Below are 6,007 nucleotides of genomic sequence, written 5' to 3'. Positions count from 1 at the left end.
CTGAGCTGGGTCTGAGCTGGGTCTGAGCTGGGTCTGAGCTGAGCAGGGTCTGAGCTGGGTCTGAGCTGAGCAGGGCCTGAGCTGGGTCTGAGCTGGGTCTGAGCAGGGTCTGAGCTCAGACCCTGCTCTTGTTATTTTAATTCTCTTCTCTAAATTCAGCTCGTGGGGTAACAGATAAACCCAGCAGCTTTCCCTGCAGGTCTGCTGATGGCCTTGATCTCTGTGTTTTTGCAGCTCCAGCTCCACAAACCTCGGAAGGTAACCTTGCATCCTGCCAGGCTCTCCCACACGGGTCAATCTCATTTCTAGGTNCCTTCTGTTTTGAAATATAATCTCGTTTTTATTTTCTGAGAAGTCAGGCTTGAGATAGAGCATTCTGCTTTCATGGCTCCAATACATTTGAGATTAGTGAGTTTTATTCTCATTGTATGAACTTTTTCTCACAGTTTGGGATGGTAAACAATGCAAATTAAAAAATAAATAAATAATGCAGTTATTGACAGCTTGCATTCTGGTCAGAACTCCTCAAGTCCAGTATATTAACATTTTCATTACAGCTGTTAAACATGCTATTTTACTCCAAATCATAATTAATTAGTTTTGAAGGTGTGAAGTGAAATCAAAATCCAGAGCGAGACTTTCACACCTTTGCTTTTAGGTGAACATAAAAATAGAGGAGCACCGGATGGAAACGGTTCACAGCTGTAGTTCTAAGAGTCTAAGAAAAAATGGATATCTTTCTGTGAAAGTGATCTGATGGGATTTTGATATGAAAAGGGTTTTTTTATTGGAACATTAACTGGATTCTTTGAAAAAATGGAAAGCTGAAAATGTTGGTCTGTCAGCACCTGTTACATCTGTGTTTAAAGTATAACAAGATCGTGTAACTAGAAGTGGAAGGAGTCAGTCAATATTAGAAATGGGGCTGGTTTTAAATGAGATTAATTAACCATGGGAGGAGCACGGTGCTTTTCTGGAAACTCATGATTGGGTGTATTTTTCAAGAAAATTCGTAACAGTGCGAGTTGTTCAGGAAGGTCCAGGAGTCCCGGGGGAGGTTGGGCTGTTCAGGCTGGAGGGGATCACAGAGCTCTGGCCTTGGCATTGATGGATTCAGCCTTTGTGGGATTGGGGCCGGGTCTGAGAACTGAGAAGGGTCTGAGCTGGGTCTGAGCTGAGCTGGGTCTGAGCTGGGTCTGAGCTGAGCTGGGTCTGAGCTGAGCTGGGTCTGAGCTGGGTCTGAGCTGGGTCTGAGCTGGGTCTGAGCTGAGCAGGGTCTGAGCTGGGTCTGAGCTGAGCAGGGCCTGAGCTGGGTCTGAGCTGGGTCTGAGCAGGGTCTGAGCTCAGACCCTGCTCTTGTTATTTTAATTCTCTTCTCTAAATTCAGCTCGTGGGGTAACAGATAAACCCAGCAGCTTTCCCTGCAGGTCTGCTGATGGCCTTSATCTCTGTGTTTTTGCAGCTCCAGCTCCACAAACCTCGGAAGGTAACCTTGCATCCTGCCAGGCTCTCCCACACRGGTCAATCTCATTTCTAGGTTTGATTGTTACAGTTTAAAGATAGAATTTCCCTTTCTTGCTTGATAGCATTTAAATGCTAATTAGTTCCCTTAAATGTCTGGGAAGTTATCCCAGTTTACACATATAAGGTTTATTAAGTCATGTTCGTTTCAAACCTGTTCTTTGATGTAGGCTAATGGAATTATTCTTTTAGAATCTCTTTAAAAGGTGAATTCTCTTTCTCTTTTTGATGGATAGTGTTTATCTGAAGCACATTTGTGAGTCTTTGCCTTTAGAAAAAATACCTGCTTTCCATGGGTTAATGCTGAGTACTCCTGGATGTTCATGCAACAGATAAACATTTGGTTTCTATTTGCAGCAACTTACTTTTTAGAGTTCACACTTCCACTCTTTGCTGAAAAAAAAAATATTTATTTTACCTCCCTTTCCACAGCTGCACCGCTAATAAGATGGAACAGAGCAGGTTTGCAAAAATCCATCCACCTGGAGAATATGCCGTGTGAACAGCATTTGTTTCCAGCTGTTTTCTTGTCATTAGCTTTTAATTTCAACAACTACCTGCTTGTGCCTCTCCTCTYTTTTCCCCACCTCAGGTATTTTGTGCTCTTATTGTGATTGTCAGTTCTGTTCTGCTTGAAATGTTTCAGTATATGTTGCCATGGTTACGGGTGCCAGAATTGGAAATAAATGAAGGGGGTATCAAGGCACTGTTGTGACTCTGATGGAGGCTTAGCACTGAGATGTTAGCTATTATTTTGCTCGATTCCATGATATTTGATGATGGATCCATTTTAATAGAATATTTAAATGCTTGCTTGAATATAGATTGCATTAAAATGGAACTGTGTAGAACAGGATTTAATTTTTTTTTTTTATTGAGTACATAGCCTTCAGGACAGACTGCAAGTAAGTGAATAAAGTGTCCAGAACATTTAGTGCATAAATGGCATRAACATGTTCGACTAAATCTACTCTGGAGTATGGATGAGTACTGAGTTTATGTCATAAAAAATGTTCAAAGAGATAAGAGAAGGAATTTTTAGGAAACAGAAAGCTGCTTTGGAATGGTTTGTTATCCCTGACTGAGGAAGGTGTTGGGAATTGGGTGGAGCTGTCTCTCTTTTGTGGTCTGTGCAGCAGTGAAAGCAGCCAGGTCTGSAGGGGATGTGGGGGTTTCTGCAAAAGCAGAGTTTGCTCCTCCATTTCTCACGTTACAGTTTGAGACACAACCCAAGGCTCAGCAGAGTCAATGGAGAAATTCCCAGTGACAGTAGTGAAATCTGAATTGAACCTTAGGTCAGCTGTTCAGCAATATTTCCATGTTGTTCCCAGTGATTTTAGTCTGGTGTGAGCCCTTTTTCAGATTCCCTCAATCAGTCAGTCCCTCTCAGGSTGCAGTTGTGTGTTTTGTGTGTTCTTTAACCATGGGATGGGCAAAGTGTGGCAGCACTGCAGAATGTCTAAAATGGGCACTAAGGGGTGATGCTCATCCAGAGGAATTCCTGCTTTCCTTCCCCAGTGAAGGGATGGGTTTTCCTTTATTGGTGTTATCTGTCCCCACTGAACTCAGCGGAAAAACTTCTGCCCATGTGAACAGAATTTGTGTGTATGCATGAATATACACATGCATTTATTTATACACCCATAGAGTTATGAATCTGCAATGAAAATCTTCATATTTTTGAAGTGGTTTTAAAATGAAGCTGTGGCTTTCTGTTTCCTGAAATGTTATTTTGAAGCCAATAGAAAGAGGGCAAAGAGTACGGGATCCTTACAGTGTTGATTGGTGATTAGAATTGGATGGGAACTGTAACATGACGTTTTACCAAACATTGAGGTTTTTACAGTAACACAGTTTATCATGCACAGGAAACTGGAACAAGTGAAGGCAATTGCTGTGTTCATCCTTCCCCTGAATTTGTACCTTCATTTCTCACTGACCCTTCCTCTGGAAAACTCAGAGTGTTGGACCTTCAGCTTTTCAGAGTCCAGAAGTGCTGAGGTTTTCGCTGGTGCATCCAGTTAGAAACGTAAAGTTCAACTTCCTAATGATGGCTGTGGTCWCCTTTTGTGTACCTTTGGCATTTCTGGCAGGAGCAGAGAGTTCTGCTTCCCCTGCTTGGAGGAGCACACGCAGAGCAGCCAGGGGAACCCTGCACAGCACAGAAACATCTCTGCAGCCACCCCAGCCATGCCCTGCTCATATCTGTGCATTCTGGAGAGCTGAAAGCTGAGTGCTTTAAATCTGTCAATTCTGGAGATCCTAAAGCTGAGTGCTTTAAATCTGTCAGTTCTGGAGATCCTAAAGCTGAGTGCTTTAAATCGGTCAGTTCTGGAGATCCTAAAGCTGAGTGCTTTAAATCTGTCGATTCTGGAGATCCTAAAGCTGAGTGCTTTAAATCTGTCAGTTCTGGAGATCCTAAAGCTGACTGCTTTAAATCTGTCAATTCTGGAGATCCTAAAGCTGAGTGCTTTAAATCTGTCAGTTCTGGAGATCCTAAAGCTGAGTGCATTGAATCTGTCAATTCTGGAGATCCTAAAGCTGAGTGCATTAAAGCCTCTGCCCCTTTGTCAGTCTGGGCCAACATTTTTAACTCTATGTACAGCAGAGACAGTCTGGGGGAAGCTGAGGAACAGCCTCTGCTTTGTTTGAGCACTCAGCAGACACAGCAAACTCCCCAAAACAGGGTGTGGTGTTTGCCTGTGAGTTTGCAATTGCTGTCATTCGRGAGGGACACACAGGGCCCAGGATAAAAGCAGCTGCAGCAAAATCAGYGTTTACCAAAACTCTGTCAGCAAAGCAGCGTTCTGGGCTCTSTGCAGCCTTTCTGTGCACTGCCATACCCAGTGCTGTCAAACTCGTGTGACACTGAATAGAATTTACAGGAAAGGGTAAATGCAACACCCGCTCATCTCCTGATGAATGAGCAGAGCTGTTGTTTTGAGCTAGAATTTAAAATTTGGACTTTGCTTTGTGCCTGGTGAAAGTCAGCTGCGGGGATTGTTTGGCACTACTGGAGGAATTGCTGCTGCACAGGACAACAACGACCGCTAGTGGCTCAAGGTRTTCCAAAATGGATAAATCAGGAAGGGAAAACCCATGGATTCAGCACAGAAATGAATGCAACAGATGCATTTTGTGCACTATAAAAGGACATAAAAGCGTGCCAGTGCTTTTCACAGATGCACAGATTGTTCACAGCTTTCTCCAGGGGTGCTCCATGGTATCCTGGAGCTGGCCTCACCCTCTGCTCAGCACTAATGCAGATTGCTCCGAGCCTTTCTCTTTCCAATCCCTCCTTTTTGCCTCTGCTCCATTCACATTGGTTCAGCTCTCTATTCCTGCAGTCTCAGGCACAGCCCAAGCTCCAGGGCAGCAAACAGCAGCGGTTTCCAGCTATGGGGTGACACAGAGGATCCAGCTCCTACCCCAGTTAGGGGCTGCCTCAGTCCTTGGAACTGCAGTTGTTGTTTCTCCTGTTGGATAATATCTCCTGTCACTTGTCTTTCATGCACTTTTTAACTGGTTAATTACTTTATCCATATGCTAGCATTCACTAGAGCACCAATTATGGAAATCCCACATGTTCAATTCACTCTTTACATTTTAAAATACATTTATATACAATTTAATACTACATTAGGCATTTCCTGGCCTGCACATCTTTTCTGTACAATGCCCCAGGTTTCTCCTGCAATCTTTTTGTTCATTCTTTCATGGGCTGTGAGCAGGATGTTTGTTAATGTGCAGCCTCAGAGCCCACATTGTGCCCAGGACTGCTCCTGTGCATCCCCAGCAAACAGAGATCGGTGTGTCCCGACTGGGAAATGCTGTGGATGGGTCAGCGCGTCCCCTGAGGCTCCAGAGATCTGCTGATTTGTCCTGGGGGAAATCTCCTTTCCAGGTAACCCCAAATCTTCCTTTTACCAAAATACTTGGGATTAGATCCAAAGAATGACTGTGTAAGTAGTTAATGCATAGCTGGGTACTAGCTATGAGGGAAAAAAGGAATTTCTTCATCCTTAAGGGGACTGCTAGGATATCTGCAGTAGGGCATCTTATCAGCAGGGTATCGTACCCAAAACTGAAAAAAAAGAGAAAGATCCTTTTTACATTAAGCAACTTCACAAGTGAAATTCCAGGATTATTCTGCCTTCTGTTCTGCTGGTTTCTGCCTGGAAAAATGACACAATTTCAGTCATTTCAGCAGTATGTTAGTAGGTGGCAGTCTTGATCAAGTTTTGAAATTTCTCCCCTTCCTTCCTTCCCAGGCAGAACCTGGAAATGGTGTAAAGGTTCTCCTGCTCAGCACGGGCTGGAAGAAGATTTGGGCTCTGATTTCAGCTGTTTCTTCTCCCAGCCCAGAGAATTTTACTGTAGGGTCGAGTGTGGTCCCTTCAGCAATTGGGTTCTTAGCCTGGTCCCACAGAACAGCAGCAATCCCTGAGCAGAGCTGCACCGGGGCTGCAGGAGCTGCTGGTACCCT

This window comes from Malurus melanocephalus, unplaced genomic scaffold, assembly GCF_030028575.1.
Source record: "Malurus melanocephalus ecotype Western Australia unplaced genomic scaffold, MMel_1.1 scaffold_893, whole genome shotgun sequence".
NCBI lineage: Eukaryota > Metazoa > Chordata > Aves > Passeriformes > Maluridae > Malurus > Malurus melanocephalus.
Note: the sequence above shows the minus strand (reverse complement) of the source record.